The following is a 12,554-nucleotide window of genomic DNA, read 5'->3' as shown; positions in this document are numbered from 1 at the left end:
ACGTGATGTTTTGATTTATTTTCATAGTATGATTATGTTTAAATACCAGTGCAATTTAGCCTGACCTCTTCCTTCTGCAAGGTAGTAATGCACACACCATTTACAGTCTTTTAAACGTTTCATTGGGAAATGCAACAGCAATGTCCACCACCGGTTGTACTAATGGGGAGAACTCTGAAAATCTTCAGGAAAACCTAAGGGTCATGTGCGTTTTCACAATAGGATTGCCACATTATTAGAGTATTATTATTATTTATTATTATTTGCTAATGCTGGACTATGTCTTCAGGTATTGACAAGTATTAAATAAACCTTTTGCTTTCATGATGCTGTGCGGAAATACATATGTCACATGAGAACTTGATTTCTAACACTACACCCTGCTTCTAGTTACTGTTGGGCATATTTCGCTCGAGGAGGACACAGATAGAAAGCAGCTAGAGGCTATCACAAAGAGTCCAGTAATGTAAATATAATAGGGTCAAGGAATAGTATAATAGGATCCTTCTGCTATTTTAAAGTCAGTGAAATGTGACTGCAGTAACTAAAATTTGCCCTAAATTCTAGTCAGACAACATATCAGAATGTATAACTAAATCTCCTAAATGTGCAGGACAAAGAAACACCAGCCATCAGTCTGGGAAAAAAAAAATCATAATCTGGCTAACACTCTTATACCTCAAAGTTTCAGGGTTGTTTTTTCTTTTTTCCATTTTTTCTTCTTTTTCTCTCTCTCTCTCTCTTTTTTTTTCTTTTTTTTTTTTTTTTTAAACAGAGATGCAATGTAGAATTCTATTAAGTGCTTTTTAAGTTTGTGGGGTTTTGTTTTATTTTTTTCATGGGAGCTGGAGTGTTTCTTGCACACTAGAATTTTGTGCAATTTATAATCACTACGGGCTAAGACTATTTCTTGAATTTAATACCCATGGTAATTTTAAAATACTTTTTAGCAGGAGTTTCTGGACACATACTACATGCCATGTTGTTTACTGACCCATAATCAAAATGCAGTGACCTTCTACCCTTTTTTTGCCCCTTGACCCATGCTGAATTCAATGCAGCCTTTATAAATTTGCAAATCCTTGGACGTAAAGGGGATTTGGTGAGGCTTTGTTCTGAAAGGATCCTAAAAGTTTGCATTTTTAATTAGACAAAGGTAAAGCAACAAACATTGGGAAACAAGATCCTCTCTTGCACATAGGTGATCACTCTTAATTTCTACGGTGGGAAACCACATCTTAAAAATCGTACCCTGCAAACTGAAAAGCAGTCGCAAACGAAGGAGATCAGGAGGTTATGAATTGCACCAAATTAGCAATGTGGTACAAATCACTTTCATGACGTAAGGGATAGCCAGGCCACAATCTTCCGGCGCTCCTCATCTCCAAGGACCGTGTGGATCCTGGTGACCCGGGGAGAGGGGCGAGCCAGCGATTTGATCTGGAGCTACAGGCGCATTCCCTTATCTCCTTTGCTATCAGTCAGTTTAAAGGACACCGTAATTATGATGGTGATAAAACAATGCCCGCTTATGTGTGCTGAATAAATAAAGAATGTTTACAGCCCCAGAATGTTTCAATTCCAATTAAACGCTATCAAAGAAAAGCCCCTTTTGCTCCCTCCCCCCTCCCTCTCTCTCCCCCACGACTCCCTATTTACCTTGTTGGTTGTAATATGGCCCTATGAAATAAACCGGCCTTCCAGTTTGCCATTAAGGCCACATCGGGAGGAGGGGGAGGAAGAGGAGGAGAGGGGGTGTGAGACAACAACATGTGCTCCAGGTCCCACAATTACTTTGGGTCGCCTGCATCCTCACTCTTTCTTAAAATTTATTTTGCTATTATTTGTTTATTTTTCAATTGGCAAAGGCGTGATGATGCAGGGGGAAAAGGCACTTAAAGATCCTGCTCCAACCACCGGCCGAGGGAGTTGGGCTAAATTAATCCAGCGCCCTTGGGCACTGGAGGAGGGGGCTGTCCCCCTCACCCCTGGCTGCCACCCCACCGGGGCCTCAGGGAGCGGGGTCTCCCCACCGCTCCTCTTCCCTCTGCAGCAGGGAGCCTTGGAAACGGGAGCCTGGAAATGCTTCCCACTCACTAAGACACAAGGATCATTTCAAATATTCATTGTATCAGCAAATCTTGTCGTAATCAGATTAAAGCAAGGTTTGGGGAGGAACTGCCCGTGTTTCTGGGTGCAAAATGCCGACTGGACTACAAAGAGAGCAGAAAATGGGTTCCTCTCCCCCCCGCCTTGGTTGCATGGGGAGAAAAAAGAAAAACAGTAATTTTTGCAAAAAAGGGACACTTAAAAAAATTGCAATTTTCCCCATTCCTCCCCGGGTAGCATATTCCTCTCAGAGGTTGTTTTCCTTTTAACTTTAGGCTTAGCATTTCTATATGATGCTCTTATTTACTTGTTTTAAACTACAGAGACTATTCCCGCTGTGGAATACACTGAGGTAGATTTTCTTCATGCCAATTTGCTTTTAGCTTATCTCAGCCGAGGCAACAGCTTTTCTACATTCAAGCTTTAAAATGTATATTTCATTGAGTTGTCTGGGGCGAGGTGTTTATATCCATTTTGTGGAAGTGAGTGAGGAACTGAGTGCATTTTCAGGTCTGCCCGATAGATGCAGGCCCTTTTCCTTTTTAAAGTTTAGACTTCCAATACCCTCAATTCTACTGGCAGAATTAGGATGGACTTGGAGGGTCCTAAACGTGACCATTCACTAAGGCGGGGGGCTTGTAACAACGTGCTCGGCAACTTAATCTTACACTAAAAAGAGCAGAGTGTAAAAGAATGGAATACAAACTCTCCCGACATTTGTAGTCGCTTCCAAAGTGGACCGTGCATTTTAAAGCTGATGGGAACGTGTGTGTTTTGGAGCAAAAAGGAGAGAAGGTAAGTGTTTATTCCCTTGTATCCGCCAGTTCGGGTAGAAACAATGAAAGAACAAAGGGAACCACTTCTCCGTGTGAACATTTCCCATTTTCCTCCTCCGTTTGAGCCTCACTGTGAGGGGCTGGCGAGGGGACTCGCTCCAGCTTTACCTTTGGCGGCGGGTCGGGGGTGCGGGGCACGGGGAGAAAGTTGCGGGGCGGTTCAAGTCACCCCCCGTTGGTGGCCGGAGCCCGCCGCGAGCAGGAGCTGCAGGTTTCATGGCTCTGCACTCACCGGACCGTCCCCGCGAGCCGCGGCCGGCGGGAGAGGGATCGGGGCCGGGACCTTTGTGTGCGGGGTCTGCCCGGCCCCGCGCTGCCGGCAACGACGGAGCTCCCCGGTGACTGCCGAGGCGGCGGGAGAGGAAGCGGAGGTTAGGAGCCGAGGTAGGAGGGGGTGCGGAGGGAGAAAACCCCCGTGGAATTATCTGCAAATCCCATAAATCGCGTGGAAGAGCGGTGGGGGAGGGGCGGGGGGCGAACAAATACCGCGCGCGCGGGGCCTCGCGCAGACCGTTACAAGGGGCGGCGGCGACGGCCCGGGACACACGGGCGCGCACGGACACACGCGGGCGGACACGCTCGGTGTTTACAGCCGCGGAGAGCGGCACAACGCCGACTCGCCGAGCGGGACCAGCCCGGCCCGCCCGCCATTGGCGCGGGGGCTCTCGGCCGCTGACCTTTCACCCCCCCACCCCCGCCCGCCGCTTCCTTTGCTGCCCCGACCACCTTCCTACCCATAATCCCCCGCGCCGGCCGCGCTCGTGCCGCGCTCGAGCCTCCCGCCGCTGCTCCCCCTCCCCCCGCTCCGTTCCCCCCGGCATTCCGGGAAAACCCGGGAGCGGCGGCGCCTCCCTCGGGAAGCGCCGGGGCGGGATCGGGGTGTCCCTGTGGCGGCGGCGGTAACGGCCGGGTGGGGGCGGGGCAGAGGCGGGCTCGGCCGCGTTTGAACGGGAGCGCCGGCGGAGCCCCGCGCACTGTAGCGCGGTGCCGGAGCAGGGACCGGCCGGGAATCCTGTCACCTGCGGGGCGGGATCGCTGGCCACGGGTTGTGCGGGGAGCTCCCTCGGCCGAGGGCTGCACGGGGCAGAAGGGGGGGGTCTGAGATCCCTTCCTGCCCGCGTGCTGGGGGAGCCGGGGCGCTGGGAAGAGGATTTGCCTGTTGAATTTCATCGCTGGTAGACGTTAATCTCGTGTTTTAAAGTACCTTGTCAGTGGCTTTAAGGAAATCAAACGTGACATTAATCAAATCACACAAATGTAAACATTTATAAGTTAAATCCTAATATTATGCAATTATTTAAATCGAGCCGTGGTTTTTTCTCAGTGTCATGTTGTAGCTCCCACTCTCTTCCTCACAAGCTTTGAGTTTTCTGCTGGATCCCGGTGTCTTGGTGTCCGCTCCATGGAGTTCTGAGCGTGGGGATGGGAATGCGCTGGGCTGCAGGTGGCAAAGGACTGTAGCTTAAATATTGCCTGGTCACCTAACCAGGCCCATCAGGGTTACAAAGAAGGACGCTTTTGTGAATTTGAGGACAAAATCCTCAAATAATACCTTGCATTGGTGCAGTTGAGGGTTTTTTTTTTTCTGCCATGTGGGTATGTGAAGCAGGTGATCCCGTGGACAAGCTCGACAAGGATGCCTGGGTGGCTGCGATGGGGCAGAGGTTCCTTTGCTGCCTCAGTGGGATTTTTAGGCGAGGTGACATGTGAAAGACCCACTACATTGCGATGAGGGAACAAGGGACAGTGGGCAGGCGGGCTTCGACGGCAGGCACAGCACGAAGGCAAGTTAGGGGAAAGGCGAAGATGGCAGGCAGGATACGCTGGGAAGCGGCCGGCGCCGCGGGCAGTTGGCCTCTCCCCGTCTTCGCCCTTCGTCCCGGCCCTTCCCGTTCGCCTCTCCCGGCGGGGAAGAGGGGATTTGGGGGTCAGGGAGGAGAACAATGCTGAGCCGCCCTTTGTGCGCAGCACCGTCCCCTGAAGGGAGGGAGCGCGCAGTGCAGCGGGGCCGCGGCGCCTCTGTAGTGCTGCCGCTCTCCTGCGGGCAGTGCTCGCGGCATGCGGGGCAGGAGCCCGGGGCAGCGGGATCAGGGCTCCCATAGGCCGCCCGCCCGACCCCGGGATAGGCTCAGGAGCGGGGCTGGCGCCGCGCCAGCCGGGTAGCCCCGCTCGCCGTGCGGGGGCGGGAGAGCTCGGGGGCGAGCGAGTGGCTGCGAGAGTAAACTCGTGGGTGCCCTCGGCGGCGCGGCGCGGGCACGGGGGATTCCAAGGGTGAGCGGGGGTCTCCCGTCAGCGGGGCGGGCTCCGGGCAGGCCGCCCTAGGGACCGGAGCGGCGCGCGAGCCCGCAGGAAGCGGCGGCGGGGCCGGAGGAAGCGCGGCCGGGGCTCCCCCTGCTCCCGGCGCTCCCCATTGTTCCCCGGCCGCCTCTTTTCGCGCCGCTTTCCGCCGGCGGGGAGGAGGGAGAGCCCCGGGCCCCGCACGCTGTGTGTGCTCGCCGGCAGCGGCGTGGGGGGACCCGCCGCGAAATCGGGTTCATGAGTAGAGAGGAGCCTTTAGAAGTGCCATCCGCTGAGGGAGCTCCGTGAGGCTGTAGCTCACGTGTTCCTTGAAAGGTAAAAACCCCCCAACTCCCGCAGCGGAATTGTACATAAAGTAACATCTGTTTCTGGGTGGATTTTAGAGCAGGACTTGTTAAAGAAATTGGGAAAAACTGCTCCGACCCACTGGATTTGGATTAATAAATGTAGCCAAAGAGAAATTTGGAAGGAACTATGCTTAAGTCAGTCTATAAAAACGAAGATATTAATCTTATCCTGTTTTTCATATAAGCACCATGATGGATTCCCCCCCCCCCCAAGTGATTGTTTTATGTTGGTTTGAGATTTTAAAATATTTGGTTTATAGGAAAAGTGATTGTTGCATTTTTTCTCCCTGAAAATAATTAGAAATTAAATTTTTTTCAGTACACCATTTCAAACGGAACTTTCTAATGTATTTCCATAGGGGAAGAATTAACTAGCTTGATGTTCAAGAAAATTTCCAACAAGTGCCCTTATTCATCTAAGAAAAAAAAAACCCAAAACCGTATTTTGCACATTATTTCTGGAAGATAAAATTAAAACCTGTAGGGACTCATATTTGTGATGACTAAAGAGTTTCTAGAGAACTGGTTATTTTAAGAAAATCCTTCCTAGGAGAATTGTGATTGTTTTTAGCAAGTTATTGCCGAGTGCTTGTGAATTTATTTTAAAATATTAGAAGTGGTGCCTAGAGTTTCAAAAAAAATTGAATATATATGCCAAAAAAATTAACATTTGTCATAGATGGTGATCAGTAAAAAAAAGAAATTAAAGGCTGATGTTTATGTATATCACCTAATAGAAAATAATTCTGAAGTGACTTTTCTTCCCCCATGCACACTTGGGAAGTTGCATGCTTGCAGTCATTGTTCAAGATAATACCGTTTGGGACTTTTCTTTCACTCTTGGAAAACTTGCAGGCTTTTGTTGGACTCCTCCAAATAAAAACTCAGTTCAGTTTAGATGGTTAAAAGCATGCATATTATTCAAAAGCTGAAGATGCAATAATATATAGAAAACACTACCCTGGTAATATTTAAAGGCATTAGCTGAAGATCGAGGAAAGAAAGATTTTTGTTTTGTTTTACTTGTCCTGCTTGAGTATTCCGGAGATGCATTTGCTCTTGATTGCTGCTTGGGAATTTTCAGAGGGTTACTGCAAATTTAGAAGGTATCATTCAAAAGGACATTTAATACTCTTGTATTTGCTAAATCTTTATTTGAAAACTATCTCATTGAAATGGAAGATTAAAAAAAATGGGAAGAGATCTTTTGTTGCCATTCTTCATTACTCCTTATTTTGTATTTTTGTGGAATGTGTTGTTGGCATATTTGATATATGAATTTTTTTTGTACAGAGGAGCATTGTTGTTACTTTTAATTGGGAAGTACCATGTTATAGAAATTACCCACATTCCCGACTCTGAAGTACCGTAGTAGGATTGACAAAAAATGATCCGAGGCTTGTGCGCTTAATTCAGCAGGAATGTTAAGCTTCCCATATACACCCTATGTGGTCAAGTTAGACTTTCGCTCTTAAACAGCTTTTAATGGTCAAAGTTGTACCTGGAGGAAATGTATCCATGTATATCTATATGGAATTGAAATGAGATGGTAACAAGCAGTGGGAATGCAGCTCACTGATCGAAAGACCTTTTCTTTTTTTTTATTGCATTTGGCAACCTCTTTCTTTCAGAGACACAATACAATTAATTAACATATTCTGGGGCGTGTTTTTGAGATTGGGAAGTGGTGGCCCCTTGTTGAGAAGAAAACACTTTAAATAAAAAAGTAACATTGTCTTGTCCAAATGGTAGTGGGAAAAGCAGAGTAGTATTGCTTATCCAGCCCACGGATGCGGTTGATTTACTCCAATTTGCTTTAGCATATAACAAACCAGCTTTTCCTTTCCCACGCTTATATTAGATATATGTGTTTTGTTTATACAAACCCATCTAAAATAGCTCTGAATTTAAGAGATTTGATGGGAAATTCAGCATGTTGTTTCTCATATGTAATATATAGTATAGATACTGTTCCTGAATTGAAATGAAATAAATGTGACCTGTGACACAACACAGTATCACAATGCCGATCGTAACACAACAAACATGAAAAGAAGGCTATTAATTTATATGGAATGTTAATTTAGCAAATCGTGCATAGAAATATGCCAATAGAAGTAATCCGAGGCTTGGTCTTGGAGTGATGCTATGTAAATGTATTTAATATAAATCCAATGAATTAATACATACCTCATAAAAATCCAAACTTTGAAACGAAGGATTCTTCTTTGAAGAAAAGCCCTGTGTTACATTTAAATTGCATATAATCTACATTCCAGAGTTTACTAACCCAGCTTCTCAGGGCTTAATATGGTATTAATATTCAATATGGTTTGCTAGAAGTTTATTTCAGGTTCTTTTGTATCATACTGTAATTATCATTGCTTTGACTTAACTCATATAAAAATGTGGTTAGCATTTAAATGCTTTTTTAATGCAGAGAATTATAAATTAACTGTCACATTTAACTTCTTTAACTTCTATCACTTAGGGAATGTTAAATCTTTAAAAGGAAATAATCACTGCACTTAAAAACATCCTGTGCTAGGTTTCCTTTATTTAGAATTTTGGTTTGAGATTGTTCATTCAAAGAAAATCCCTTGTTTCATGTTTACTGTAAACCTCAGTCTGAAATTAACATTTAAATGCCAACACTAGTAACAGAAGCAGTACTTGAAAACCACCAATTTTATCCGTTGCTGCTAGCTAAGTGGAATTCACCAAACTCTCGAAAGGTGATAATACAATTAAAAGCAAGAAAATGAATGCAATAGTTGGTGGAATTATTTTCCCCTTTTTTTGTAGTCAAAATAGTTACAAAATTTGTAAATATGTTCGCATAAAAGAAAATGGCACAACATAAGAAGAGGCATGGTGTCCAGGAGATGCACTGACATGACCTCCAATGTTGCTACCTGTACTTGCATGGCATGTAAATATACAGAGCATTGCAAATTCTTCATCACCAAGTGACTGCATGTTAAATGTTGAGACGTCTAAATTATTGAGTACATTGCATTTGGATAGGTGTTAAATACAGATTTTAGCAGTGTATTAAAGAAGAAGAAAAGGAAAACTTTATTCTTTCTCAATACAATTTAAGAGTAAGCATGTAAAGATACATTTACTTTATTAATGTGGGTTCTGTTGACATGCTATATCCTTCCTAACTGAACAAAGATAGAAAGAATTTGTTGGATCTAAAGCAGACTGCCGTTTAAAATGCACTGTGTGCAAGGGTCAACATGTAAGAGTTGCATTTTATTTTGTGCAAAGTGACCATTTCACTGCTGCCTTCCCAGAAATGAAGCCAATACCCACGATTAGAAGGTATTTCAGTGAATGCTGTTAATGATTTAAAACCACATAAACAAAAGGCAGACAAGCATCAATGTATTTTAAATGGATAATCAAGAGATAGATCATTCTACCTATTGAACATCACTAAGCTACTGCAATTTTCTGTTTTCAGTTGCATCTGTTTAGCTGCAGTATGTATCTTTTTGCACATAGGTAAAGATCACAGCTTTCTCAATAAAGACCCAGTCTGAAAATGGAGTAAAAATTACTGTGAGAAGTTTGCTTTCTGGAAGGAAGTGAGTTTTCCTGCTCTACAGCTCCAAGTCCCAGGATAAATTTATGCTTTCTAATATAGTATGCATTTTATATCAAGTTTATGCTTTTTCTGTTATTTTTGGAAGATTCTTCTGATGATTATATTCAACTGATAATGTGGCTTTGTAAATTAAAGACTTTCTTGTTCAATGCTTTGTTTTATTCACTAAAATTACAATATGATTTTGCACATTTTAGGGAAAGAAGGTGACATGTCAACTAAACATTCAAAAATCTGAGTTTTACTGTTGCAACTGATTATTTTGTAGTAAAAATTTGTGAGTACGTCTTTATTTTTGTTTATAGAACTGAAGTGCTATTCACTCATATATGCTAATGTTTTCTTGAATGCCTTAAACTTTTAAAAACAATTTGCAATTGGAGACTGTAATTTTCTTCTACTTACACATTCATTCTGTTTGTGAAAGTAAGAAAAATTGAAACACTAAATCTTCTTATAAGTTTCTTATATTCTAACTTGTTTAGCTTCTAGATTTTGTAGGTTCCTTTAAGCGAATTGGATTTTCTCCTTGCATTTAGATTAACAATAAAATTATTCACTCTTATTCACTGAATTATATTTTCCTCTAATTATTTTAATCTCTTATATTTCACTATAAGAAGGACAGGCTTCCTTTTTTAGAAAAAGAAAATTGGCCTTCTGTGTCATGTCAGTGCTTATTAAATACTACAATCATAACAACATATATGCTACAAGATTTTATGTTCTGATTCCATAGCTGTTATAGGCTTAGTGTTTGCAGTATTTATTTAGTGGTAATGCATTTCTTTTCCTATTTTGCATTTCAAAGGTCTTCTCTAAATGATTGTTTTACAGAACTATCAAGAGGTTATCTAAATTTTTCAATCAAATATTACACAATACCATAAAGTGGTAGTCATGGAGTTTCTTCCAGTCCATGTACACTCTTTCTATAGAAAGAATTAAATAGAAATCTGTAAGAAGACAACAAATGTTTCATTAAATAACTGAATGTATTAGGCTTGACTGAATTTTAACCAAAGCAAAATTTCGGGATGTTCAATACTGGACTGGTGTGTTACATGGTGTAAGATTAGAATATTTTTACTTGAAAACTATACAGTAGGTTCTTCACGAATATACTGTTGTTGCTATGATGCAGCTTTAATCAAGTTGTTGCAAAGTAATTAGTTTTTTCTTTGGTGATGCTTCTTTATAAAACTAAAGATTGAGCTTTAAAATAGCTAACATAAAAAAGACGCTTGGGAATTGATTGTACTAGTTGCTTTTCAGACAAGAAATTGCAGGAAGACCTCAAAAAAAAAGTGGTGAGAAAAATTTACAATTGTTTGTTACAATGCACATTTTACTAAATGTATGAATTCATCCAACAAAATACATTTGATATATTTTCATTTAAAAATTATATTTATCTGTCAGGGAAATAAAGGACAGATTTGCTGCTGTACTGTGACTTTTTTTTTTTTTTCCTTTTTTTGGTTAGGGTTAGCAGAATCATTGAGAATGCTTTTTAAATTAGATGTCATTTTCTTGACAAGAATGAAGAAGGGCTGTGACACTGTATCTATCAGCTTCAAATAATTTGCATTTTTTTAAAACACCAGGATATATTAATTGCTTTATTTTCTTACAAAGTAATTGCTTGCACCTGCAATTTTCAGGGTATTTTTATGAGCTTTTAAAGTAATAAAAATAGTGTTTTAAGTATGTTTAATAACAAATAGTTTTATGTTCAAATTTGTATTCTTCAGTGTTGATAGGACATTTGGTGCAGGGTGGTTTTTTTTTTTTTTGAGAGCGGTCTTTGATTTTACACAACTGAACCATACTACATTCCAGTCTCCTCCCCCTCCATTTTTTCACGTATCTTAAAAATTTCTAAACTCTTATGGCTATTTGGAGCATATATTTACGGAGAAATGCTTAGGATGCGCCTGAAATGGCTGCAATAATCTCACGTTTGGTTGGGCCTTGCATGTAGGAAACTACCTCCATGATTCTTTTTTGCCTGCCTGCCATTCTTCCTCTATCAAAATAATTTCACTTAAAACTTGAAGGAGAGAAAAGAGCTTGACCTAAGATATCCTGAATACAAACTGCAGACTCGGATGTCTGCAGGGGGTAGAGTTGTGCACATCCCACCTCTCCCTTCCATGCAGCAGTTTGTTAACTAATAAAACATCTGCACTTGTGTACAGGACTATGACAATGTATAAAATAGAATCTGCATACGTGTGGGTCTAGGTAGTGCTGTGTCCAGGAATGTACATAATTCAGTAGTGATTTGTACAGATACCAGCTCAGCTGCCCTTGCAAAATCATCGTGAAAAATACAGCCCACACACAAATTCTGCTTCTCTGCCTTTTAGCATGATAATGAAGATGAATCAATGATATCTTCCTTGCCCAAGACAAAATAAAATAAACAAACAAACAAATAAAGAAATGCTAGGCCGGGGGCAAGTGAGTGACCAGGATTTTGCAAGGCTGCATTTAATTTCTTTATGCTCCTAACAATCACCACAATTAGTTCCTTCTGCTACAGGCATACCTGCTTACAATGGAGAATTGAATAGCCTGAGATTTTCCTCTCTGCTGACCACCTCAGCTCACTCCCCTCAGGTTTTTTTTCTTTGCCTCCCCCCCCCCCTTTGATTTAGAGAGACAACAGAATTACAGAGTTGTTTTATTAAAAAAAAAAACAATCGCCCAACTTCGAGAAAGACCTCTGAGTAAAAGTAGAGAGCAGCTGTGTCGAAGAACATGTTTGTTTTTGTGTGTCTGCAGCCTCCCTGGTTTCTCTATTTGTCACATCTCCCGTTCAGCATCACTTTCGCTGCCGTGGCAGGGATAGCCAGGCAGCGCTGCATCCGCGCCATGAGTTTTGAGGGAAGAGGAAAGAGCGGGATTAATAATGCATTAGCTTTGCAGCCCCATCGCAGGGAAAATAAACAAAATAGTAAAAGTTGCGGTGAGGGCAGGCAAGTGGCGTAATAGCGAGAACGCATTAGTCCTGCAGGCACACCGAGGGGATATAAACAGGATAATAAAAGTTGGGAGCGGGAATGCATTAGTCCTGCAGTCACATCAGGGGGAAAATAAACAAGATAGTAAAAATGATTTCGGGGGGGTGGGGAGGGGGCGGGCACGGGGCGCGTCCTGCGGCCTTGGCGCGGGGGCCCCGCGGAGCGGCGGCGCGGGTGGGAGCGGGGCGCATGTCCGCATGTCCGCCGCCTCCCCGCCCCCGCGGCCGAGGGGCGGGCGGGGGGCAGCGCGCAGCGCGTGCGGCGCTGGCGGGGGCGGGGAGGCCGGGCGGGACGCGGCGCCGCGCGGGCTGTCCCGCGG

At 43.5% G+C, this 12,554-nt stretch overlaps 1 protein-coding gene across 1 annotated transcript in view; it reads left to right on the top strand.

Moving 5' to 3' along the window:
* Positions 1 to 3,306: 3,306 nt before the first annotated feature.
* Positions 3,307 to 12,554, top strand: part of MLLT10 (MLLT10 histone lysine methyltransferase DOT1L cofactor) — a 133,388-nt gene continuing 124,140 nt past the window's right edge. Inside the window, exon 1 of the mRNA XM_036402195.1 lies at positions 3,307 to 3,329. The gene's annotated coding sequence lies outside the window, so the exon portion shown is untranslated. The remainder of the gene's footprint in view (positions 3,330 to 12,554) is intronic.

The sequence above is a fragment of the Molothrus ater genome, chromosome 1, assembly GCF_012460135.2.
Source record: "Molothrus ater isolate BHLD 08-10-18 breed brown headed cowbird chromosome 1, BPBGC_Mater_1.1, whole genome shotgun sequence".
NCBI classification, from domain to species: domain Eukaryota; kingdom Metazoa; phylum Chordata; class Aves; order Passeriformes; family Icteridae; genus Molothrus; species Molothrus ater.
This window is presented reverse-complemented; position numbering and strand designations above follow the sequence as displayed.